This window comes from Myxocyprinus asiaticus, chromosome 48 (genome assembly GCF_019703515.2).
Source record: "Myxocyprinus asiaticus isolate MX2 ecotype Aquarium Trade chromosome 48, UBuf_Myxa_2, whole genome shotgun sequence".
Classification (NCBI taxonomy): Eukaryota; Metazoa; Chordata; class Actinopteri; order Cypriniformes; family Catostomidae; genus Myxocyprinus; species Myxocyprinus asiaticus.
Genome location: NC_059391.1, coordinates 4958576 through 4986000, shown reverse-complemented (window position 1 = coordinate 4986000; position 27425 = coordinate 4958576). Strand labels below are relative to the sequence as shown.

General features: G+C 38.6%; 6 non-coding genes across 6 annotated transcripts; all 6 read left to right on the top strand.

The window, feature by feature from the left end:
- Positions 1 to 2900: 2900 nt before the first annotated feature.
- trnas-gcu (transfer RNA serine (anticodon GCU)) lies at positions 2901 to 2982 on the top strand. The gene has a single exon. It is a non-coding gene; the product is annotated as a tRNA-Ser (tRNA).
- A 4694-nt stretch (positions 2983 to 7676) lies between these two features.
- On the top strand, positions 7677 to 7758 carry trnas-gcu (transfer RNA serine (anticodon GCU)). The gene has a single exon. It is a non-coding gene; the product is annotated as a tRNA-Ser (tRNA).
- Positions 7759 to 12460: 4702 nt separating this feature from the next.
- trnas-gcu (transfer RNA serine (anticodon GCU)) lies at positions 12461 to 12542 on the top strand. Its single transcript has one exon. It is a non-coding gene; the product is annotated as a tRNA-Ser (tRNA).
- Positions 12543 to 17251: 4709 nt separating this feature from the next.
- On the top strand, positions 17252 to 17333 carry trnas-gcu (transfer RNA serine (anticodon GCU)). Its single transcript has one exon. It is a non-coding gene; the product is annotated as a tRNA-Ser (tRNA).
- A 4691-nt stretch (positions 17334 to 22024) lies between these two features.
- trnas-gcu (transfer RNA serine (anticodon GCU)) lies at positions 22025 to 22106 on the top strand. The gene has a single exon. It is a non-coding gene; the product is annotated as a tRNA-Ser (tRNA).
- Positions 22107 to 26813: 4707 nt separating this feature from the next.
- On the top strand, positions 26814 to 26895 carry trnas-gcu (transfer RNA serine (anticodon GCU)). The gene has a single exon. It is a non-coding gene; the product is annotated as a tRNA-Ser (tRNA).
- Positions 26896 to 27425: the final 530 nt, after the last annotated feature.

The following is a 27425-nucleotide window of genomic DNA, read 5'->3' as shown; positions in this document are numbered from 1 at the left end:
GAGGTGTGTGTGTGTGTGTGTGTGTGTGTGTGTGTGTGTGTGTGTGTAATGTTTGGAGCTGACTGTTGCACTTATATCCCAAATAATACAGCTCCTGATGGATCATTTACTGAAGCAGTGAAGAAGCTGAAAGGTCTAAGGGAAGAGGTGGCTGAATATGCAGCAAGAGACCAACATATTGGAAACTGGTTTGACAAGCTATTTGGATCCTGGAAAGAATGGCTTAAAAAAGTGAGAATAATAATAGCTGTAGCTATTGTTATTTTTGTGTTGTTGTTTTGTTGTGTTGTGCCTCTCTTCAGATCAATGCTGGCCAGTGCTGCAGCCAAACAGATGATCAATGTGTCTGTAAAGCCATCTGGAATTGACATTGGGGCCACCGTGTGTCCCATAGGTCCTGGACTGGATGAACTGGACGAAATAATGTAAAACTTGGTAGGGAAAAAAAGTGGTAGGGAAGGGGAGCCTTTTATTTTTGACTCTTTATTTTCAAATTTGTATTGTTTTTGGATAGCAAAGGAGTCAGCATACTCATTGTATTTTCTTTTATGCAAAATTAGGTAGTACTTTAGAATGGATAGAGTAGGCAGGAAGATAGAGGGTGTAATGTTTATTATTTTGGCATATGCCCTTTCCTGAAGTTATTATTTCTTTTAAAACGATGTTTGTTGTTTAATAAAGTAAATGAAAGGGGACGATGAAGGTATGTATGGAGCAGGTCATTATCTGTGTCATGAGGTAACGCAACCAAGTTAAAAGGGAAGGATAAGAATTATCTGTACTTTTTGAATATTTTAAAAGTATCATTTATTGTTTGAATCATTTCTGAAGGTACTATTAACCAAGTAAATTGCTGTTGAATGAAATATAGTATGCATGTTTAAACTTTGAAAAACACTGGAATTACCACTGGAGGGCCAGAGGATAAAACATCACAAAATGAAGAAAGGATCGACGAGCACCTCAGTGCTTAGCAGCAAGGGCAAGACTCAACTGGTGGTTTAAAAACCCGCTGTCTGCTCCACCACCACCAGATAGCACTCAAGGCTACCGGAAATGTCTGTGAGTTCCTCTGGCACCGTGGGACATATCATATGCTGAGTAAACTGCTGATATTATTTAATCACTGAAGTATGTTAACCTACTGAAATAAGTCATATCACTGATGTACTCTACATAATGCAAGGCTAAATCTGCACACACAGGCTTTTATACAGGAAGTCGATTTGTTGATGATTTGTGTTACCCCCAAGAAAGATTTAGTTAGGGAGATGAGATCTTTTACTTCCTCCTAGCCAAATGTGGGGGCAGATGTTTGGTCTTATTTCTCCTCCGGAGTGCAGATCCATAAGAGAAGTCATTGTTAGAAGAATGTGTGACCTACATTGGTCACTTGGCAGGAATGAAGGATACCGACTTGTGAGGTTGCATTCTGGGTAAGGGCAATAGAGGTGAGACTTTGAGAAGTCTCAAAGGGAGGAATATATAGTATATTTTTATATATCAAACATAGAAAAGGTACTTATGTAGAATAGTCTGGGCATTATGTAATCCAGGAAAAAGAATAGGAGGCTGTTAGGCCTAAGTGCTTATGCTGTGACGTGCACTCAGCTGTGACAAACACAATGGTACAAAGCAGAGAAAGCATTCCTCAAGCACTGGATGGCACAGCCAGCAGTCAAGTTATTACGCTTAAACTACTCTATTATGTTTACATAAAATGTATACTTTCATAATAAATGAATTTAAAAGTTCTTTTTATAAAAATAGACTGACTGCCAGAATGCCACCATTAAAAAGAAGCTGGAGGGTCTGTGAAATAATGGTGGCGGACAGAAAAAGTGGAAAAGCACGACCATTGGCTAAAATGACAAGAGAGGTGTGCTTATGAGGTACTTCATGATAACAGAAGTGTATAAAGATGAAAGTTTGGAATGAGAGAGTCAGATGGACAGCTGGCATCTCAGGTTTTGTTGTTTTGCTCAATAAAGCCTAACCGTTGACATCTGGAACTCCTGACTTCGAGAGTTTTCTTGCATAGAGGGAAAGAGACTTCAATATTAAACGACAGTGGCCGAGTGGTTAAGGCAATAGTTTGCTAATCCACTGTACCCTGCACGTGTGTGTTCGATACCGATCCTCATTGACGCACTCCTTTGGTGTCTGAAAGCAACATGTTGAAAAGATAATGTCAATATTTAAATCAAAGCTAATTCCATCAGAGTTTATGCCTTACCTGCAATCTATTAAAAAAACACCACAAAATAGCCAAAAAAAAAAAAAAAAAACTAACCAAAACATGATGAGGTGGTTAAGGCGATAGTTTGCTAATAGACACACAGGTAATTACATCAGAAGTTATGCTTTACCTTTAATCTATTCAGAAAAGCTATCTAACTACATCACAAAATAGCAAGAAAATCATCTAAACACGAAGAGGTGGCCGAGTGGTAAAGCGAAAGTTTGCTAATCCATTGTGCTCTGCTCATGTGGGTTTGAAACAAATCCTTGTTGACGCACTCCTTTGGTGTCTGCAAGCCACATGTTGAAAAGATAATGTCAGTATTTAAATCAAAGCTAATTCCATCAGAGTTTATAGCTCACCTCCAATCTTTTCAAGAAAGCTTTCTAACTGCACTACAAAATAGCAAGCCATCTAACTAAAGATGACAAGGTGGCTGAGTGGTTAAGGTGATGAACTGCTAATCCATTGTGCTCGGCATGTGTTGTTTTGAAACCCATCCTCGTCAACATGTTTCCTTGCTGTTTGAAAGGAACATGTTGAAAAGATAATGTCAATATTTAAATCAAAGCTAATTCCATCAGAGTTCATAGCTTAACGCCAATCTTTTCAGGAAAGCTAACTACTCTACAAAAGAGCAAGGAACTTGCTCAAACATGATGAGGTGGCCGAGTGGTTAAGGCGATGGACTGCTAATCCATTGTGCTCTGCACGCGTGGGTTCGAATCCCATCCTCGTCGAGTTTGTGCATTAGCTGTGTCCTTTTCAAGAGAGCTATCTAACTAGACTACAAAATAGCAAGTCATCTTTCTAAAAGAGGCCAATCGGTTTAGGTGATGGACTGCAAATCCGTTGCGCTCCTCTTGTGTGGCTTTGAAATCCATTTTGCGCTGCACGTGTGGTTTTGAAACCCATCCTCCTCAACGTGTTTCCTTGCTGTTTGAAAGGAACATCTTGAAAAGATAATGTCAATATTTTAATCAAAGCTAATTCCATCAGAGTTTATGCATTACCTGCAATCTATTCAGGAAAGCTATCTAGCTAGACTACAAAATAGCCAAACATTCATCTAAACATGATGAGGTGGCTGAGTGGTTAAGGCAATGAACTGCTAATCCATCGTGCTCTGAATGTGTTGTTTTGAAACCCATCCTCGTCTACGCGTTTCCTTGCTGTTTGAAAGGAACATGTTGAAAAGATAATGTCAATATTTAAATCAAAGCTGATTCCATCAGAGTTTATGCATTACCTGTAATCTATTCAGGATATCTAAATACAGTCTCTCACAACTGACTTCTCAGCCCTTGAGTGGTCTCCCGAATGTTCTCCATAATGCTACTGATTCGACGTGAGGTACTCAAGTAAATAAATCCATTAAAAAGAGGTCTATAAAATTGCCACTAGGGACCTCCTATGACATCTATAATGATACAGACTATGAAGTAGACCCATTATTGGAAAATGAAAGATTACTGGAGAATGCATACCATAATGATTGGATCAAGTGGGCAGAGCATACAGCAAAACAATCAGGAATGTCTAATTGCGTGTTATGTTCACCATCGCCTCTGATCAAGCTTACAGTAGTGCCCAACCAATATGATTATATGCATCGTGCCCAATATTACTCACAAAACTGTGCTAAAAGAAAAAATATCCTTCTGCCCAGCCGAGTGTTTGGCAATCTTAGGGCATCCAGAATTTCAAGAATATTACAGTAAGGAAGTTTGGGGAGATGAATGTAAACGTTTAGACATTCGAATAGATGCGAGAAAAAGAGAAAATCCTTTAAAATATGTCATAAATCCCAGGCTTGAATATGAGTGTTTTAATAAATCCATTGGAGAGGCTAATGTGGGAAAATTTCAAGGCAACTGTGCAACTGGGACAAATATATGATGATCAAGCAAAAGGTTATAATTAACAGAATGATATTGGCAACAGCCACAGTGAAGGACAGTTTTACAGTAATAGAAGCCCCAAGATGTATGGATAAATCTGTGGAAGGATGCCTTGTAGATTGTGAAAACCAAACTTTGGTCTCTCCTGTGATAAAAACATATGAGGAACAAACAGTAGCAATAGCAGACTACTTTTGGATTTGTGCAGGAAAACGATTGTGGGCTATATTAAACAAAGGGTGGAAAGGAATATGTACCAGAGTAAGGCTAGTGCAAGAAATAACGATGTTAACATGGGACCCAAAGAAATCTGAAACTCCAAAAGGATCAAGAGAGATTGCACATAAAGAATATAGAGCAAAGAGAGCATACCAGCCAGACCCTAATGTATATTTAGATGCAATTGGTCAACCGAGAGGAATACCACATAAAATTAAAGCTAGAGATGAAGTCAAATCAGGCTTTGAGTCTATATTTGTATGGATACCAGTTAATAAGAATACAGAATGGATTAATTACATTTATTACAATCAGCAAAGATTCATTAATTACACTGATGAAGCATTGAAGGCCTTAGGAGAACAGCTAGATGCTACATGCAAACTTACACGGCAAAATAGACTAAATTGGCTGTTGGCGGAAAAAGGAGGTGTGTGTGTGTGTGTGTGTGTGTGTGTGTAATGTTTGGAGCTGACTGTTGCACTTATATCCCAAATAATACAGCTCCTGATGGATCATTTACTGAAGCAGTGAAGAAGCTGAAAGGTCTAAGGGAAGAGGTGGCTGAATATGCAGCAAGAGACCAACATATTGGAAACTGGTTTGACAAGCTATTTGGATCCTGGAAAGAATGGCTTAAAAAAGTGAGAATAATAATAGCTGTAGCTATTGTTATTTTTGTGTTGTTGTTTTGTTGTGTTGTGCCTCTCTTCAGATCAATGCTGGCCAGTGCTGCAGCCAAACAGATGATCAATGTGTCTGTAAAGCCATCTGGAATTGACATTGGGGCCACCGTGTGTCCCATAGGTCCTGGACTGGATGAACTGGACGAAATAATGTAAAACTTGGTAGGGAAAAAAAAGTGGTAGGGAAGGGGAGCCTTTTATTTTTGACTCTTTATTTTCAAATTTGTATTGTTTTTGGATAGCAAAGGAGTCAGCATACTCATTGTATTTTCTTTTATGCAAAATTAGGTAGTACTTTAGAATGGATAGAGTAGGCAGGAAGATAGAGGGTGTAATGTTTATTATTTTGGCATATGCCCTTTCCTGAAGTTATTATTTCTTTTAAAACGATGTTTGTTGTTTAATAAAGTAAATGAAAGGGGACGATGAAGGTATGTATGGAGCAGGTCATTATCTGTGTCATGAGGTAACGCAACCAAGTTAAAAGGGAAGGATAAGAATTATCTGTACTTTTTGAATATTTTAAAAGTATCATTTATTGTTTGAATCATTTCTGAAGGTACTATTAACCAAGTAAATTGCTGTTGAATGAAATATAGTATGCATGTTTAAACTTTGAAAAACACTGGAATTACCACTGGAGGGCCAGAGGATAAAACATCACAAAATGAAGAAAGGATCGACGAGCACCTCAGTGCTTAGCAGCAAGGGCAAGACTCAACTGGTGGTTTAAAAACCCGCTGTCTGCTCCACCACCACCAGATAGCACTCAAGGCTACCGGAAATGTCTGTGAGTTCCTCTGGCACCGTGGGACATATCATATGCTGAGTAAACTGCTGATATTATTTAATCACTGAAGTATGTTAACCTACTGAAATAAGTCATATCACTGATGTACTCTACATAATGCAAGGCTAAATCTGCACACACAGGCTTTTATACAGGAAGTCGATTTGTTGATGATTTGTGTTACCCCCAAGAAAGATTTAGTTAGGGAGATGAGATCTTTTACTTCCTCCTAGCCAAATGTGGGGGCAGATGTTTGGTCTTATTTCTCCTCCGGAGTGCAGATCCATAAGAGAAGTCATTGTTAGAAGAATGTGTGACCTACATTGGTCACTTGGCAGGAATGAAGGATACCGACTTGTGAGGTTGCATTCTGGGTAAGGGCAATAGAGGTGAGACTTTGAGAAGTCTCAAAGGGAGGAATATATAGTATATTTTTATATATCAAACATAGAAAAGGTACTTATGTAGAATAGTCTGGGCATTATGTAATCCAGGAAAAAGAATAGGAGGCTGTTAGGCCTAAGTGCTTATGCTGTGACGTGCACTCAGCTGTGACAAACACAATGGTACAAAGCAGAGAAAGCATTCCTCAAGCACTGGATGGCACAGCCAGCAGTCAAGTTATTACGCTTAAACTACTCTATTATGTTTACATAAAATGTATACTTTCATAATAAATGAATTTAAAAGTTCTTTTTATAAAAATAGACTGACTGCCAGAATGCCACCATTAAAAAGAAGCTGGAGGGTCTGTGAAATAATGGTGGCGGACAGAAAAAGTGGAAAAGCACGACCATTGGCTAAAATGACAAGAGAGGTGTGCTTATGAGGTACTTCATGATAACAGAAGTGTATAAAGATGAAAGTTTGGAATGAGAGAGTCAGATGGACAGCTGGCATCTCAGGTTTTGTTGTTTTGCTCAATAAAGCCTAACCGTTGACATCTGGAACTCCTGACTTCGAGAGTTTTCTTGCATAGAGGGAAAGAGACTTCAATATTAAACGACAGTGGCCGAGTGGTTAAGGCAATAGTTTGCTAATCCACTGTACCCTGCACGTGTGTGTTCGATACCGATCCTCATTGACGCACTCCTTTGGTGTCTGAAAGCAACATGTTGAAAAGATAATGTCAATATTTAAATCAAAGCTAATTCCATCAGAGTTTATGCCTTACCTGCAATCTATTAAAAAAACACCACAAAATAGCCAAAAAAAAAAAAAAAAAACTAACCAAAACATGATGAGGTGGTTAAGGCGATAGTTTGCTAATAGACACACAGGTAATTACATCAGAAGTTATGCTTTACCTTTAATCTATTCAGAAAAGCTATCTAACTACATCACAAAATAGCAAGAAAATCATCTAAACACGAAGAGGTGGCCGAGTGGTAAAGCGAAAGTTTGCTAATCCATTGTGCTCTGCTCATGTGGGTTTGAAACAAATCCTTGTTGACGCACTCCTTTGGTGTCTGCAAGCCACATGTTGAAAAGATAATGTCAGTATTTAAATCAAAGCTAATTCCATCAGAGTTTATAGCTCACCTCCAATCTTTTCAAGAAAGCTTTCTAACTGCACTACAAAATAGCAAGCCATCTAACTAAAGATGACAAGGTGGCTGAGTGGTTAAGGTGATGAACTGCTAATCCATTGTGCTCGGCATGTGTTGTTTTGAAACCCATCCTCGTCAACATGTTTCCTTGCTGTTTGAAAGGAACATGTTGAAAAGATAATGTCAATATTTAAATCAAAGCTAATTCCATCAGAGTTCATAGCTTAACGCCAATCTTTTCAGGAAAGCTAACTACTCTACAAAAGAGCAAGGAACTTGCTCAAACATGATGAGGTGGCCGAGTGGTTAAGGCGATGGACTGCTAATCCATTGTGTTCTGCACGCGTGGGTTCGAATCCCATCCTCGTCGAGTTTGTGCATTAGCTGTGTCCTTTTCAAGAGAGCTATCTAACTAGACTACAAAATAGCAAGTCATCTTTCTAAAAGAGGCCAATCGGTTTAGGTGATGGACTGCAAATCCGTTGCGCTCCTCTTGTGTGGCTTTGAAATCCATTTTGCGCTGCACGTGTGGTTTTGAAACCCATCCTCCTCAACGTGTTTCCTTGCTGTTTGAAAGGAACATCTTGAAAAGATAATGTCAATATTTTAATCAAAGCTAATTCCATCAGAGTTTATGCATTACCTGCAATCTATTCAGGAAAGCTATCTAGCTAGACTACAAAATAGCCAAACATTCATCTAAACATGATGAGGTGGCTGAGTGGTTAAGGCAATGAACTGCTAATCCATCGTGCTCTGAATGTGTTGTTTTGAAACCCATCCTCGTCTACGCGTTTCCTTGCTGTTTGAAAGGAACATGTTGAAAAGATAATGTCAATATTTAAATCAAAGCTGATTCCATCAGAGTTTATGCATTACCTGCAATCTATTCAGGATATCTAAATACAGTCTCTCACAACTGACTTCTCAGCCCTTGAGTGGTCTCCCGAATGTTCTCCATAATGCTACTGATTCGACGTGAGGTACTCAAGTAAATAAATCCATTAAAAAGAGGTCTATAAAATTGCCACTAGGGACCTCCTATGACATCTATAATGATACAGACTATGAAGTAGACCCATTATTGGAAAATGAAAGATTACTGGAGAATGCATACCATAATGATTGGATCAAGTGGGCAGAGCATACAGCAAAACAATCAGGAATGTCTAATTGCGTGTTATGTTCACCATCGCCTCTGATCAAGCTTACAGTAGTGCCCAACCAATATGATTATATGCATCGTGCCCAATATTACTCACAAAACTGTGCTAAAAGAAAAAATATCCTTCTGCCCAGCCGAGTGTTTGGCAATCTTAGGGCATCCAGAATTTCAAGAATATTACAGTAAGGAAGTTTGGGGAGATGAATGTAAACGTTTAGACATTCGAATAGATGCGAGAAAAAGAGAAAATCCTTTAAAATATGTCATAAATCCCAGGCTTGAATATGAGTGTTTTAATAAATCCATTGGAGAGGCTAATGTGGGAAAATTTCAAGGCAACTGTGCAACTGGGACAAATATATGATGATCAAGCAAAAGGTTATAATTAACAGAATGATATTGGCAACAGCCACAGTGAAGGACAGTTTTACAGTAATAGAAGCCCCAAGATGTATGGATAAATCTGTGGAAGGATGCCTTGTAGATTGTGAAAACCAAACTTTGGTCTCTCCTGTGATAAAAACATATGAGGAACAAACAGTAGCAATAGCAGACTACTTTTGGATTTGTGCAGGAAAACGATTGTGGGCTATATTAAACAAAGGGTGGAAAGGAATATGTACCAGAGTAAGGCTAGTGCAAGAAATAACGATGTTAACATGGGACCCAAAGAAATCTGAAACTCCAAAAGGATCAAGAGAGATTGCACATAAAGAATATAGAGCAAAGAGAGCATACCAGCCAGACCCTAATGTATATTTAGATGCAATTGGTCAACCGAGAGGAATACCACATAAAATTAAAGCTAGAGATGAAGTCAAATCAGGCTTTGAGTCTATATTTGTATGGATACCAGTTAATAAGAATACAGAATGGATTAATTACATTTATTACAATCAGCAAAGATTCATTAATTACACTGATGAAGCATTGAAGGCCTTAGGAGAACAGCTAGATGCTACATGCAAACTTACACGGCAAAATAGACTAAATTGGCTGTTGGCGGAAAAAGGAGGTGTGTGTGTGTGTGTGTGTGTGTGTGTGTGTGTGTGTGTGTGTGTAATGTTTGGAGCTGACTGTTGCACTTATATCCCAAATAATACAGCTCCTGATGGATCATTTACTGAAGCAGTGAAGAAGCTGAAAGGTCTAAGGGAAGAGGTGGCTGAATATGCAGCAAGAGACCAACATATTGGAAACTGGTTTGACAAGCTATTTGGATCCTGGAAAGAATGGCTTAAAAAAGTGAGAATAATAATAGCTGTAGCTATTGTTATTTTTGTGTTGTTGTTTTGTTGTGTTGTGCCTCTCTTCAGATCAATGCTGGCCAGTGCTGCAGCCAAACAGATGATCAATGTGTCTGTAAAGCCATCTGGAATTGACATTGGGGCCACCGTGTGTCCCATAGGTCCTGGACTGGATGAACTGGACGAAATAATGTAAAACTTGGTAGGGAAAAAAAAGTGGTAGGGAAGGGGAGCCTTTTATTTTTGACTCTTTATTTTCAAATTTGTATTGTTTTTGGATAGCAAAGGAGTCAGCATACTCATTGTATTTTCTTTTATGCAAAATTAGGTAGTACTTTAGAATGGATAGAGTAGGCAGGAAGATAGAGGGTGTAATGTTTATTATTTTGGCATATGCCCTTTCCTGAAGTTATTATTTCTTTTAAAACGATGTTTGTTGTTTAATAAAGTAAATGAAAGGGGACGATGAAGGTATGTATGGAGCAGGTCATTATCTGTGTCATGAGGTAACGCAACCAAGTTAAAAGGGAAGGATAAGAATTATCTGTACTTTTTGAATATTTTAAAAGTATCATTTATTGTTTGAATCATTTCTGAAGGTACTATTAACCAAGTAAATTGCTGTTGAATGAAATATAGTATGCATGTTTAAACTTTGAAAAACACTGGAATTACCACTGGAGGGCCAGAGGATAAAACATCACAAAATGAAGAAAGGATCGACGAGCACCTCAGTGCTTAGCAGCAAGGGCAAGACTCAACTGGTGGTTTAAAAACCCGCTGTCTGCTCCACCACCACCAGATAGCACTCAAGGCTACCGGAAATGTCTGTGAGTTCCTCTGGCACCGTGGGACATATCATATGCTGAGTAAACTGCTGATATTATTTAATCACTGAAGTATGTTAACCTACTGAAATAAGTCATATCACTGATGTACTCTACATAATGCAAGGCTAAATCTGCACACACAGGCTTTTATACAGGAAGTCGATTTGTTGATGATTTGTGTTACCCCCAAGAAAGATTTAGTTAGGGAGATGAGATCTTTTACTTCCTCCTAGCCAAATGTGGGGGCAGATGTTTGGTCTTATTTCTCCTCCGGAGTGCAGATCCATAAGAGAAGTCATTGTTAGAAGAATGTGTGACCTACATTGGTCACTTGGCAGGAATGAAGGATACCGACTTGTGAGGTTGCATTCTGGGTAAGGGCAATAGAGGTGAGACTTTGAGAAGTCTCAAAGGGAGGAATATATAGTATATTTTTATATATCAAACATAGAAAAGGTACTTATGTAGAATAGTCTGGCCATTATGTAATCCAGGAAAAAGAATAGGAGGCTGTTAGGCCTAAGTGCTTATGCTGTGACGTGCACTCAGCTGTGACAAACACAATGGTACAAAGCAGAGAAAGCATTCCTCAAGCACTGGATGGCACAGCCAGCAGTCAAGTTATTACGCTTAAACTACTCTATTATGTTTACATAAAATGTATACTTTCATAATAAATGAATTTAAAAGTTCTTTTTATAAAAATAGACTGACTGCCAGAATGCCACCATTAAAAAGAAGCTGGAGGGTCTGTGAAATAATGGTGGCGGACAGAAAAAGTGGAAAAGCACGACCATTGGCTAAAATGACAAGAGAGGTGTGCTTATGAGGTACTTCATGATAACAGAAGTGTATAAAGATGAAAGTTTGGAATGAGAGAGTCAGATGGACAGCTGGCATCTCAGGTTTTGTTGTTTTGCTCAATAAAGCCTAACCGTTGACATCTGGAACTCCTGACTTCGAGAGTTTTCTTGCATAGAGGGAAAGAGACTTCAATATTAAACGACAGTGGCCGAGTGGTTAAGGCAATAGTTTGCTAATCCACTGTACCCTGCACGTGTGTGTTCGATACCGATCCTCATTGACGCACTCCTTTGGTGTCTGAAAGCAACATGTTGAAAAGATAATGTCAATATTTAAATCAAAGCTAATTCCATCAGAGTTTATGCCTTACCTGCAATCTATTAAAAAAACACCACAAAATAGCCAAAAAAAAAAAAAAAAAACTAACCAAAACATGATGAGGTGGTTAAGGCGATAGTTTGCTAATAGACACACAGGTAATTACATCAGAAGTTATGCTTTACCTTTAATCTATTCAGAAAAGCTATCTAACTACATCACAAAATAGCAAGAAAATCATCTAAACACGAAGAGGTGGCCGAGTGGTAAAGCGAAAGTTTGCTAATCCATTGTGCTCTGCTCATGTGGGTTTGAAACAAATCCTTGTTGACGCACTCCTTTGGTGTCTGCAAGCCACATGTTGAAAAGATAATGTCAGTATTTAAATCAAAGCTAATTCCATCAGAGTTTATAGCTCACCTCCAATCTTTTCAAGAAAGCTTTCTAACTGCACTACAAAATAGCAAGCCATCTAACTAAAGGTGGCTGAGTGGTTAAGGTGATGAACTGCTAATCCATTGTGCTCGGCATGTGTTGTTTTGAAACCCATCCTCGTCAACATGTTTCCTTGCTGTTTGAAAGGAACATGTTGAAAAGATAATGTCAATATTTAAATCAAAGCTAATTCCATCAGAGTTCATAGCTTAACGCCAATCTTTTCAGGAAAGCTAACTACTCTACAAAAGAGCAAGGAACTTGCTCAAACATGATGAGGTGGCCGAGTGGTTAAGGCGATGGACTGCTAATCCATTGTGCTCTGCACGCGTGGGTTCGAATCCCATCCTCGTCGAGTTTGTGCATTAGCTGTGTCCTTTTCAAGAGAGCTATCTAACTAGACTACAAAATAGCAAGTCATCTTTCTAAAAGAGGCCAATCGGTTTAGGTGATGGACTGCAAATCTGTTGCGCTCCTCTTGTGTGGCTTTGAAATCCATTTTGCGCTGCACGTGTGGTTTTGAAACCCATCCTCCTCAACGTGTTTCCTTGCTGTTTGAAAGGAACATCTTGAAAAGATAATGTCAATATTTTAATCAAAGCTAATTCCATCAGAGTTTATGCATTACCTGCAATCTATTCAGGAAAGCTATCTAGCTAGACTACAAAATAGCCAAACATTCATCTAAACATGATGAGGTGGCTGAGTGGTTAAGGCAATGAACTGCTAATCCATCGTGCTCTGAATGTGTTGTTTTGAAACCCATCCTCGTCTACGCGTTTCCTTGCTGTTTGAAAGGAACATGTTGAAAAGATAATGTCAATATTTAAATCAAAGCTGATTCCATCAGAGTTTATGCATTACCTGCAATCTATTCAGGATATCTAAATACAGTCTCTCACAACTGACTTCTCAGCCCTTGAGTGGTCTCCCGAATGTTCTCCATAATGCTACTGATTCGACGTGAGGTACTCAAGTAAATAAATCCATTAAAAAGAGGTCTATAAAATTGCCACTAGGGACCTCCTATGACATCTATAATGATACAGACTATGAAGTAGACCCATTATTGGAAAATGAAAGATTACTGGAGAATGCATACCATAATGATTGGATCAAGTGGGCAGAGCATACAGCAAAACAATCAGGAATGTCTAATTGCGTGTTATGTTCACCATCGCCTCTGATCAAGCTTACAGTAGTGCCCAACCAATATGATTATATGCATCGTGCCCAATATTACTCACAAAACTGTGCTAAAAGAAAAAATATCCTTCTGCCCAGCCGAGTGTTTGGCAATCTTAGGGCATCCAGAATTTCAAGAATATTACAGTAAGGAAGTTTGGGGAGATGAATGTAAACGTTTAGACATTCAAATAGATGCGAGAAAAAGAGAAAATCCTTTAAAATATGTCATAAATCCCAGGCTTGAATATGAGTGTTTTAATAAATCCATTGGAGAGGCTAATGTGGGAAAATTTCAAGGCAACTGTGCAACTGGGACAAATATATGATGATCAAGCAAAAGGTTATAATTAACAGAATGATATTGGCAACAGCCACAGTGAAGGACAGTTTTACAGTAATAGAAGCCCCAAGATGTATGGATAAATCTGTGGAAGGATGCCTTGTAGATTGTGAAAACCAAACTTTGGTCTCTCCTGTGATAAAAACATATGAGGAACAAACAGTAGCAATAGCAGACTACTTTTGGATTTGTGCAGGAAAACGATTGTGGGCTATATTAAACAAAGGGTGGAAAGGAATATGTACCAGAGTAAGGCTAGTGCAAGAAATAACGATGTTAACATGGGACCCAAAGAAATCTGAAACTCCAAAAGGATCAAGAGAGATTGCACATAAAGAATATAGAGCAAAGAGAGCATACCAGCCAGACCCTAATGTATATTTAGATGCAATTGGTCAACCGAGAGGAATACCACATAAAATTAAAGCTAGAGATGAAGTCAAATCAGGCTTTGAGTCTATATTTGTATGGATACCAGTTAATAAGAATACAGAATGGATTAATTACATTTATTACAATCAGCAAAGATTCATTAATTACACTGATGAAGCATTGAAGGCCTTAGGAGAACAGCTAGATGCTACATGCAAACTTACACGGCAAAATAGACTAAATTGGCTGTTGGCGGAAAAAGGAGTGTGTGTGTGTGTGTGTGTGTGTGTGTGTGTGTGTGTGTGTGTGTAATGTTTGGAGCTGACTGTTGCACTTATATCCCAAATAATACAGCTCCTGATGGATCATTTACTGAAGCAGTGAAGAAGCTGAAAGGTCTAAGGGAAGAGGTGGCTGAATATGCAGCAAGAGACCAACATATTGGAAACTGGTTTGACAAGCTATTTGGATCCTGGAAAGAATGGCTTAAAAAAGTGAGAATAATAATAGCTGTAGCTATTGTTATTTTTGTGTTGTTGTTTTGTTGTGTTGTGCCTCTCTTCAGATCAATGCTGGCCAGTGCTGCAGCCAAACAGATGATCAATGTGTCTGTAAAGCCATCTGGAATTGACATTGGGGCCACCGTGTGTCCCATAGGTCCTGGACTGGATGAACTGGACGAAATAATGTAAAACTTGGTAGGGAAAAAAAAGTGGTAGGGAAGGGGAGCCTTTTATTTTTGACTCTTTATTTTCAAATTTGTATTGTTTTTGGATAGCAAAGGAGTCAGCATACTCATTGTATTTTCTTTTATGCAAAATTAGGTAGTACTTTAGAATGGATAGAGTAGGCAGGAAGATAGAGGGTGTAATGTTTATTATTTTGGCATATGCCCTTTCCTGAAGTTATTATTTCTTTTAAAACGATGTTTGTTGTTTAATAAAGTAAATGAAAGGGGACGATGAAGGTATGTATGGAGCAGGTCATTATCTGTGTCATGAGGTAACGCAACCAAGTTAAAAGGGAAGGATAAGAATTATCTGTACTTTTTGAATATTTTAAAAGTATCATTTATTGTTTGAATCATTTCTGAAGGTACTATTAACCAAGTAAATTGCTGTTGAATGAAATATAGTATGCATGTTTAAACTTTGAAAAACACTGGAATTACCACTGGAGGGCCAGAGGATAAAACATCACAAAATGAAGAAAGGATCGACGAGCACCTCAGTGCTTAGCAGCAAGGGCAAGACTCAACTGGTGGTTTAAAAACCCGCTGTCTGCTCCACCACCACCAGATAGCACTCAAGGCTACCGGAAATGTCTGTGAGTTCCTCTGGCACCGTGGGACATATCATATGCTGAGTAAACTGCTGATATTATTTAATCACTGAAGTATGTTAACCTACTGAAATAAGTCATATCACTGATGTACTCTACATAATGCAAGGCTAAATCTGCACACACAGGCTTTTATACAGGAAGTCGATTTGTTGATGATTTGTGTTACCCCCAAAAAAGATTTAGTTAGGGAGATGAGATCTTTTACTTCCTCCTAGCCAAATGTGGGGGCAGATGTTTGGTCTTATTTCTCCTCCGGAGTGCAGATCCATAAGAGAAGTCATTGTTAGAAGAATGTGTGACCTACATTGGTCACTTGGCAGGAATGAAGGATACCGACTTGTGAGGTTGCATTCTGGGTAAGGGCAATAGAGGTGAGACTTTGAGAAGTCTCAAAGGGAGGAATATATAGTATATTTTTATATATCAAACATAGAAAAGGTACTTATGTAGAATAGTCTGGGCATTATGTAATCCAGGAAAAAGAATAGGAGGCTGTTAGGCCTAAGTGCTTATGCTGTGACGTGCACTCAGCTGTGACAAACACAATGGTACAAAGCAGAGAAAGCATTCCTCAAGCACTGGATGGCACAGCCAGCAGTCAAGTTATTACGCTTAAACTACTCTATTATGTTTACATAAAATGTATACTTTCATAATAAATGAATTTAAAAGTTCTTTTTATAAAAATAGACTGACTGCCAGAATGCCACCATTAAAAAGAAGCTGGAGGGTCTGTGAAATAATGGTGGCGGACAGAAAAAGTGGAAAAGCACGACCATTGGCTAAAATGACAAGAGAGGTGTGCTTATGAGGTACTTCATGATAACAGAAGTGTATAAAGATGAAAGTTTGGAATGAGAGAGTCAGATGGACAGCTGGCATCTCAGGTTTTGTTGTTTTGCTCAATAAAGCCTAACCGTTGACATCTGGAACTCCTGACTTCGAGAGTTTTCTTGCATAGAGGGAAAGAGACTTCAATATTAAACGACAGTGGCCGAGTGGTTAAGGCAATAGTTTGCTAATCCACTGTACCCTGCACGTGTGTGTTCGATACCAATCCTCATTGACGCACTCCTTTGGTGTCTGAAAGCAACATGTTGAAAAGATAATGTCAATATTTAAATCAAAGCTAATTCCATCAGAGTTTATGCCTTACCTGCAATCTATTAAAAAAACACCACAAAATAGCCAAAAAAAAAAAAAAAAAACTAACCAAAACATGATGAGGTGGTTAAGGCGATAGTTTGCTAATAGACACACAGGTAATTACATCAGAAGTTATGCTTTACCTTTAATCTATTCAGAAAAGCTATCTAACTACATCACAAAATAGCAAGAAAATCATCTAAACACGAAGAGGTGGCCGAGTGGTAAAGCGAAAGTTTGCTAATCCATTGTGCTCTGCTCATGTGGGTTTGAAACAAATCCTTGTTGACGCACTCCTTTGGTGTCTGCAAGCCACATGTTGAAAAGATAATGTCAGTATTTAAATCAAAGCTAATTCCATCAGAGTTTATAGCTCACCTCCAATCTTTTCAAGAAAGCTTTCTAACTGCACTACAAAATAGCAAGCCATCTAGCTAAAAATGACAAGGTGGCTGAGTGGTTAAGGTGATGAACTGCTACTCCATTGTGCTCGGCATGTGTTGTTTTGAAACCCATCCTCGTCAACATGTTTCCTTGCTGTTTGAAAGGAACATGTTGAAAAGATAATGTCAATATTTAAATCAAAGCTAATTCCATCAGAGTTCATAGCTTAACGCCAATCTTTTCAGGAAAGCTAACTACTCTACAAAAGAGCAAGGAACTTGCTCAAACATGATGAGGTGGCCGAGTGGTTAAGGCGATGGACTGCTAATCCATTGTGCTCTGCACGCGTGGGTTCGAATCCCATCCTCGTCGAGTTTGTGCATTAGCTGTGTCCTTTTCAAGAGAGCTATCTAACTAGACTACAAAATAGCAAGTCATCTTTCTAAAAGAGGCCAATCGGTTTAGGTGATGGACTGCAAATCTGTTGCGCTCCTCTTGTGTGGCTTTGAAATCCATTTTGCGCTGCACGTGTGGTTTTGAAACCCATCCTCCTCAACGTGTTTCCTTGCTGTTTGAAAGGAACATCTTGAAAAGATAATGTCAATATTTTAATCAAAGCTAATTCCATCAGAGTTTATGCATTACCTGCAATCTATTCAGGAAAGCTATCTAGCTAGACTACAAAATAGCCAAACATTCATCTAAAATGGCTGAGTGGTTAAGGCAATGAACTGCTAATCCATCGTGCTCTGAATGTGTTGTTTTGAAACCCATCCTCGTCTACGCGTTTCCTTGCTGTTTGAAAGGAACATGTTGAAAAGATAATGTCAATATTTAAATCAAAGCTGATTCCATCAGAGTTTATGCATTACCTGCAATCTATTCAGGATATCTAAATACAGTCTCTCACAACTGACTTCTCAGCCCTTGAGTGGTCTCCCGAATGTTCTCCATAATGCTACTGATTCGACGTGAGGTACTCAAGTAAATAAATCCATTAAAAAGAGGTCTATAAAATTGCCACTAGGGACCTCCTTTGACATCTATAATGATACAGACTATGAAGTAGACCCATTATTGGAAAATGAAAGATTACTGGAGAATGCATACCATAATGATTGGATCAAGTGGGCAGAGCATACAGCAAAACAATCAGGAATGTCTAATTGCGTGTTATGTTCACCATCGCCTCTGATCAAGCTTACAGTAGTGCCCAACCAATATGATTATATGCATCGTGCCCAATATTACTCACAAAACTGTGCTAAAAGAAAAAATATCCTTCTGCCCAGCCGAGTGTTTGGCAATCTTAGGGCATCCAGAATTTCAAGAATATTACAGTAAGGAAGTTTGGGGAGATGAATGTAAACGTTTAGACATTCGAATAGATGCGAGAAAAAGAGAAAATCCTTTAAAATATGTCATAAATCCCAGGCTTGAATATGAGTGTTTTAATAAATCCATTGGAGAGGCTAATGTGGGAAAATTTCAAGGCAACTGTGCAACTGGGACAAATATATGATGATCAAGCAAAAGGTTATAATTAACAGAATGATATTGGCAACAGCCACAGTGAAGGACAGTTTTACAGTAATAGAAGCCCCAAGATGTATGGATAAATCTGTGGAAGGATGCCTTGTAGATTGTGAAAACCAAACTTTGGTCTCTCCTGTGATAAAAACATATGAGGAACAAACAGTAGCAATAGCAGACTACTTTTGGATTTGTGCAGGAAAACGATTGTGGGCTATATTAAACAAAGGGTGGAAAGGAATATGTACCAGAGTAAGGCTAGTGCAAGAAATAACGATGTTAACATGGGACCCAAAGAAATCTGAAACTCCAAAAGGATCAAGAGAGATTGCACATAAAGAATATAGAGCAAAGAGAGCATACCAGCCAGACCCTAATGTATATTTAGATGCAATTGGTCAACCGAGAGGAATACCACATAAAATTAAAGCTAGAGATGAAGTCAAATCAGGCTTTGAGTCTATATTTGTATGGATACCAGTTAATAAGAATACAGAATGGATTAATTACATTTATTACAATCAGCAAAGATTCATTAATTACACTGATGAAGCATTGAAGGCCTTAGGAGAACAGCTAGATGCTACATGCAAACTTACACGGCAAAATAGACTAAATTGGCTGTTGGCGGAAAAAGGAGGTGTGTGTGTGTGTGTGTGTGTGTGTGTGTGTGTGTAATGTTTGGAGCTGACTGTTGCACTTATATCCCAAATAATACAGCTCCTGATGGATCATTTACTGAAGCAGTGAAGAAGCTGAAAGGTCTAAGGGAAGAGGTGGCTGAATATGCAGCAAGAGACCAACATATTGGAAACTGGTTTGACAAGCTATTTGGATCCTGGAAAGAATGGCTTAAAAAAGTGAGAATAATAATAGCTGTAGCTATTGTTATTTTTGTGTTGTTGTTTTGTTGTGTTGTGCCTCTCTTCAGATCAATGCTGGCCAGTGCTGCAGCCAAACAGATGATCAATGTGTCTGTAAAGCCATCTGGAATTGACATTGGGGCCACCGTGTGTCCCATAGGTCCTGGACTGGATGAACTGGACGAAATAATGTAAAACTTGGTAGGGAAAAAAAGTGGTAGGGAAGGGGAGCCTTTTATTTTTGACTCTTTATTTTCAAATTTGTATTGTTTTTGGATAGCAAAGGAGTCAGCATACTCATTGTATTTTCTTTTATGCAAAATTAGGTAGTACTTTAGAATGGATAGAGTAGGCAGGAAGATAGAGGGTGTAATGTTTATTATTTTGGCATATGCCCTTTCCTGAAGTTATTATTTCTTTTAAAACGATGTTTGTTGTTTAATAAAGTAAATGAAAGGGGACGATGAAGGTATGTATGGAGCAGGTCATTATCTGTGTCATGAGGTAACGCAACCAAGTTAAAAGGGAAGGATAAGAATTATCTGTACTTTTTGAATATTTTAAAAGTATCATTTATTGTTTGAATCATTTCTGAAGGTACTATTAACCAAGTAAATTGCTGTTGAATGAAATATAGTATGCATGTTTAAACTTTGAAAAACACTGGAATTACCACTGGAGGGCCAGAGGATAAAACATCACAAAATGAAGAAAGGATCGACGAGCACCTCAGTGCTTAGCAGCAAGGGCAAGACTCAACTGGTGGTTTAAAAACCCGCTGTCTGCTCCACCACCACCAGATAGCACTCAAGGCTACCGGAAATGTCTGTGAGTTCCTCTGGCACCGTGGGACATATCATATGCTGAGTAAACTGCTGATATTATTTAATCACTGAAGTATGTTAACCTACTGAAATAAGTCATATCACTGATGTACTCTACATAATGCAAGGCTAAATCTGCACACACAGGCTTTTATACAGGAAGTCGATTTGTTGATGATTTGTGTTACCCCCAAGAAAGATTTAGTTAGGGAGATGAGATCTTTTACTTCCTCCTAGCCAAATGTGGGGGCAGATGTTTGGTCTTATTTCTCCTCCGGAGTGCAGATCCATAAGAGAAGTCATTGTTAGAAGAATGTGTGACCTACATTGGTCACTTGGCAGGAATGAAGGATACCGACTTGTGAGGTTGCATTCTGGGTAAGGGCAATAGAGGTGAGACTTTGAGAAGTCTCAAAGGGAGGAATATATAGTATATTTTTATATATCAAACATAGAAAAGGTACTTATGTAGAATAGTCTGGCCATTATGTAATCCAGGAAAAAGAATAGGAGGCTGTTAGGCCTAAGTGCTTATGCTGTGACGTGCACTCAGCTGTGACAAACACAATGGTACAAAGCAGAGAAAGCATTCCTCAAGCACTGGATGGCACAGCCAGCAGTCAAGTTATTACGCTTAAACTACTCTATTATGTTTACATAAAATGTATACTTTCATAATAAATGAATTTAAAAGTTCTTTTTATAAAAATAGACTGACTGCCAGAATGCCACCATTAAAAAGAAGCTGGAGGGTCTGTGAAATAATGGTGGCGGACAGAAAAAGTGGAAAAGCACGACCATTGGCTAAAATGACAAGAGAGGTGTGCTTATGAGGTACTTCATGATAACAGAAGTGTATAAAGATGAAAGTTTGGAATGAGAGAGTCAGATGGACAGCTGGCATCTCAGGTTTTGTTGTTTTGCTCAATAAAGCCTAACCGTTGACATCTGGAACTCCTGACTTCGAGAGTTTTCTTGCATAGAGGGAAAGAGACTTCAATATTAAACGACAGTGGCCGAGTGGTTAAGGCAATAGTTTGCTAATCCACTGTACCCTGCACGTGTGTGTTCGATACCGATCCTCATTGACGCACTCCTTTGGTGTCTGAAAGCAACATGTTGAAAAGATAATGTCAATATTTAAATCAAAGCTAATTCCATCAGAGTTTATGCCTTACCTGCAATCTATTAAAAAAACACCACAAAATAGCCAAAAAAAAAAAAAAAAAAACTAACCAAAACATGATGAGGTGGTTAAGGCGATAGTTTGCTAATAGACACACAGGTAATTACATCAGAAGTTATGCTTTACCTTTAATCTATTCAGAAAAGCTATCTAACTACATCACAAAATAGCAAGAAAATCATCTAAACACGAAGAGGTGGCCGAGTGGTAAAGCGAAAGTTTGCTAATCCATTGTGCTCTGCTCATGTGGGTTTGAAACAAATCCTTGTTGACGCACTCCTTTGGTGTCTGCAAGCCACATGTTGAAAAGATAATGTCAGTATTTAAATCAAAGCTAATTCCATCAGAGTTTATAGCTCACCTCCAATCTTTTCAAGAAAGCTTTCTAACTGCACTACAAAATAGCAAGCCATCTAACTAAAGATGACAAGGTGGCTGAGTGGTTAAGGTGATGAACTGCTAATCCATTGTGCTCGGCATGTGTTGTTTTGAAACCCATCCTCGTCAACATGTTTCCTTGCTGTTTGAAAGGAACATGTTGAAAAGATAATGTCAATATTTAAATCAAAGCTAATTCCATCAGAGTTCATAGCTTAACGCCAATCTTTTCAGGAAAGCTAACTACTCTACAAAAGAGCAAGGAACTTGCTCAAACATGATGAGGTGGCCGAGTGGTTAAGGCGATGGACTGCTAATCCATTGTGCTCTGCACGCGTGGGTTCGAATCCCATCCTCGTCGAGTTTGTGCATTAGCTGTGTCCTTTTCAAGAGAGCTATCTAACTAGACTACAAAATAGCAAGTCATCTTTCTAAAAGAGGCCAATCGGTTTAGGTGATGGACTGCAAATCCGTTGCGCTCCTCTTGTGTGGCTTTGAAATCCATTTTGCGCTGCACGTGTGGTTTTGAAACCCATCCTCCTCAACGTGTTTCCTTGCTGTTTGAAAGGAACATCTTGAAAAGATAATGTCAATATTTTAATCAAAGCTAATTCCATCAGAGTTTATGCATTACCTGCAATCTATTCAGGAAAGCTATCTAGCTAGACTACAAAATAGCCAAACATTCATCTAAACATGATGAGGTGGCTGAGTGGTTAAGGCAATGAACTGCTAATCCATCGTGCTCTGAATGTGTTGTTTTGAAACCCATCCTCGTCTACGCGTTTCCTTGCTGTTTGAAAGGAACATGTTGAAAAGATAATGTCAATATTTAAATCAAAGCTGATTCCATCAGAGTTTATGCATTACCTGCAATCTATTCAGGATATCTAAATACAGTCTCTCACAACTGACTTCTCAGCCCTTGAGTGGTCTCCCGAATGTTCTCCATAATGCTACTGATTCGACGTGAGGTACTCAAGTAAATAAATCCATTAAAAAGAGGTCTATAAAATTGCCACTAGGGACCTCCTATGACATCTATAATGATACAGACTATGAAGTAGACCCATTATTGGAAAATGAAAGATTACTGGAGAATGCATACCATAATGATTGGATCAAGTGGGCAGAGCATACAGCAAAACAATCAGGAATGTCTAATTGCGTGTTATGTTCACCATCGCCTCTGATCAAGCTTACAGTAGTGCCCAACCAATATGATTATATGCATCGTGCCCAATATTACTCACAAAACTGTGCTAAAAGAAAAAATATCCTTCTGCCCAGCCGAGTGTTTGGCAATCTTAGGGCATCCAGAATTTCAAGAATATTACAGTAAGGAAGTTTGGGGAGATGAATGTAAACGTTTAGACATTCGAATAGATGCGAGAAAAAGAGAAAATCCTTTAAAATATGTCATAAATCCCAGGCTTGAATATGAGTGTTTTAATAAATCCATTGGAGAGGCTAATGTGGGAAAATTTCAAGGCAACTGTGCAACTGGGACAAATATATGATGATCAAGCAAAAGGTTATAATTAACAGAATGATATTGGCAACAGCCACAGTGAAGGACAGTTTTACAGTAATAGAAGCCCCAAGATGTATGGATAAATCTGTGGAAGGATGCCTTGTAGATTGTGAAAACCAAACTTTGGTCTCTCCTGTGATAAAAACATATGAGGAACAAACAGTAGCAATAGCAGACTACTTTTGGATTTGTGCAGGAAAACGATTGTGGGCTATATTAAACAAAGGGTGGAAAGGAATATGTACCAGAGTAAGGCTAGTGCAAGAAATAACGATGTTAACATGGGACCCAAAGAAATCTGAAACTCCAAAAGGATCAAGAGAGATTGCACATAAAGAATATAGAGCAAAGAGAGCATACCAGCCAGACCCTAATGTATATTTAGATGCAATTGGTCAACCGAGAGGAATACCACATAAAATTAAAGCTAGAGATGAAGTCAAATCAGGCTTTGAGTCTATATTTGTATGGATACCAGTTAATAAGAATACAGAATGGATTAATTACATTTATTACAATCAGCAAAGATTCATTAATTACACTGATGAAGCATTGAAGGCCTTAGGAGAACAGCTAGATGCTACATGCAAACTTACACGGCAAAATAGACTAAATTGGCTGTTGGCGGAAAAAGGAGGTGTGTGTGTGTGTGTGTGTGTGTGTGTGTGTGTGTGTGTGTGTAATGTTTGGAGCTGACTGTTGCACTTATATCCCAAATAATACAGCTCCTGATGGATCATTTACTGAAGCAGTGAAGAAGCTGAAAGGTCTAAGGGAAGAGGTGGCTGAATATGCAGCAAGAGACCAACATATTGGAAACTGGTTTGACAAGCTATTTGGATCCTGGAAAGAATGGCTTAAAAAAGTGAGAATAATAATAGCTGTAGCTATTGTTATTTTTGTGTTGTTGTTTTGTTGTGTTGTGCCTCTCTTCAGATCAATGCTGGCCAGTGCTGCAGCCAAACAGATGATCAATGTGTCTGTAAAGCCATCTGGAATTGACATTGGGGCCACCGTGTGTCCCATAGGTCCTGGACTGGATGAACTGGACGAAATAATGTAAAACTTGGTAGGGAAAAAAAGTGGTAGGGAAGGGGAGCCTTTTATTTTTGACTCTTTATTTTCAAATTTGTATTGTTTTTGGATAGCAAAGGAGTCAGCATACTCATTGTATTTTCTTTTATGCAAAATTAGGTAGTACTTTAGAATGGATAGAGTAGGCAGGAAGATAGAGGGTGTAATGTTTATTATTTTGGCATATGCCCTTTCCTGAAGTTATTATTTCTTTTAAAACGATGTTTGTTGTTTAATAAAGTAAATGAAAGGGGACGATGAAGGTATGTATGGAGCAGGTCATTATCTGTGTCATGAGGTAACGCAACCAAGTTAAAAGGGAAGGATAAGAATTATCTGTACTTTTTGAATATTTTAAAAGTATCATTTATTGTTTGAATCATTTCTGAAGGTACTATTAACCAAGTAAATTGCTGTTGAATGAAATATAGTATGCATGTTTAAACTTTGAAAAACACTGGAATTACCACTGGAGGGCCAGAGGATAAAACATCACAAAATGAAGAAAGGATCGACGAGCACCTCAGTGCTTAGCAGCAAGGGCAAGACTCAACTGGTGGTTTAAAAACCCGCTGTCTGCTCCACCACCACCAGATAGCACTCAAGGCTACCGGAAATGTCTGTGAGTTCCTCTGGCACCGTGGGACATATCATATGCTGAGTAAACTGCTGATATTATTTAATCACTGAAGTATGTTAACCTACTGAAATAAGTCATATCACTGATGTACTCTACATAATGCAAGGCTAAATCTGCACACACAGGCTTTTATACAGGAAGTCGATTTGTTGATGATTTGTGTTACCCCCAAGAAAGATTTAGTTAGGGAGATGAGATCTTTTACTTCCTCCTAGCCAAATGTGGGGGCAGATGTTTGGTCTTATTTCTCCTCCGGAGTGCAGATCCATAAGAGAAGTCATTGTTAGAAGAATGTGTGACCTACATTGGTCACTTGGCAGGAATGAAGGATACCGACTTGTGAGGTTGCATTCTGGGTAAGGGCAATAGAGGTGAGACTTTGAGAAGTCTCAAAGGGAGGAATATATAGTATATTTTTATATATCAAACATAGAAAAGGTACTTATGTAGAATAGTCTGGGCATTATGTAATCCAGGAAAAAGAATAGGAGGCTGTTAGGCCTAAGTGCTTATGCTGTGACGTGCACTCAGCTGTGACAAACACAATGGTACAAAGCAGAGAAAGCATTCCTCAAGCACTGGATGGCACAGCCAGCAGTCAAGTTATTACGCTTAAACTACTCTATTATGTTTACATAAAATGTATACTTTCATAATAAATGAATTTAAAAGTTCTTTTTATAAAAATAGACTGACTGCCAGAATGCCACCATTAAAAAGAAGCTGGAGGGTCTGTGAAATAATGGTGGCGGACAGAAAAAGTGGAAAAGCACGACCATTGGCTAAAATGACAAGAGAGGTGTGCTTATGAGGTACTTCATGATAACAGAAGTGTATAAAGATGAAAGTTTGGAATGAGAGAGTCAGATGGACAGCTGGCATCTCAGGTTTTGTTGTTTAGCTCAATAAAGCCTAACCGTTGACATCTGGAACTCCTGACTTCGAGAGTTTTCTTGCATAGAGGGAAAGAGACTTCAATATTAAACGACAGTGGCCGAGTGGTTAAGGCAATAGTTTGCTAATCCACTGTACTCTGCACGTGTGTGTTCGATACCGATCCTCATTGACGCACTCCTTTGGTGTCTGAAAGCAACATGTTGAAAAGATAATGTCAATATTTAAATCAAAGCTAATTCCATCAGAGTTTATGCCTTACCTGCAATCTATTAAAAAAACACCACAAAATAGCCAAAAAAAAAAAAAAAAAACTAACCAAAACATGATGAGGTGGTTAAGGCGATAGTTTGCTAATAGACACACAGGTAATTACATCAGAAGTTATGCTTTACCTTTAATCTATTCAGAAAAGCTATCTAACTACATCACAAAATAGCAAGAAAATCATCTAAACACGAAGAGGTGGCCGAGTGGTAAAGCGAAAGTTTGCTAATCCATTGTGCTCTGCTCATGTGGGTTTGAAACAAATCCTTGTTGACGCACTCCTTTGGTGTCTGCAAGCCACATGTTGAAAAGATAATGTCAGTATTTAAATCAAAGCTAATTCCATCAGAGTTTATAGCTCACCTCCAATCTTTTCAAGAAAGCTTTCTAACTGCACTACAAAATAGCAAGCCATCTAACTAAAGACGACAAGGTGGCTGAGTGGTTAAGGTGATGAACTGCTAATCCATTGTGCTCGGCATGTGTTGTTTTGAAACCCATCCTCGTCAACATGTTTCCTTGCTGTTTGAAAGGAACATGTTGAAAAGATAATGTCAATATTTAAATCAAAGCTAATTCCATCAGAGTTCATAGCTTAACGCCAATCTTTTCAGGAAAGCTAACTACTCTACAAAAGAGCAAGGAACTTGCTCAAACATGATGAGGTGGCCGAGTGGTTAAGGCGATGGACTGCTAATCCATTGTGCTCTGCACGCGTGGGTTCGAATCCCATCCTCGTCGAGTTTGTGCATTAGCTGTGTCCTTTTCAAGAGAGCTATCTAACTAGACTACAAAATAGCAAGTCATCTTTCTAAAAGAGGCCAATCGGTTTAGGTGATGGACTGCAAATCCGTTGCGCTCCTCTTGTGTGGCTTTGAAATCCATTTTGCGCTGCACGTGTGGTTTTGAAACCCATCCTCCTCAACGTGTTTCCTTGCTGTTTGAAAGGAACATCTTGAAAAGATAATGTCAATATTTTAATCAAAGCTAATTCCATCAGAGTTTATGCATTACCTGCAATCTATTCAGGACAGCTATCTAGCTAGACTACAAAATAGCCAAACATTCATCTAAACATGATGAGGTGGCTGAGTGGTTAAGGCAATGAACTGCTAATCCATCGTGCTCTGAATGTGTTGTTTTGAAACCCATCCTCGTCTACGCGTTTCCTTGCTGTTTGAAAGGAACATGTTGAAAAGATAATGTCAATATTTAAATCAAAGCTGATTCCATCAGAGTTTATGCATTACCTGCAATCTATTCAGGATATC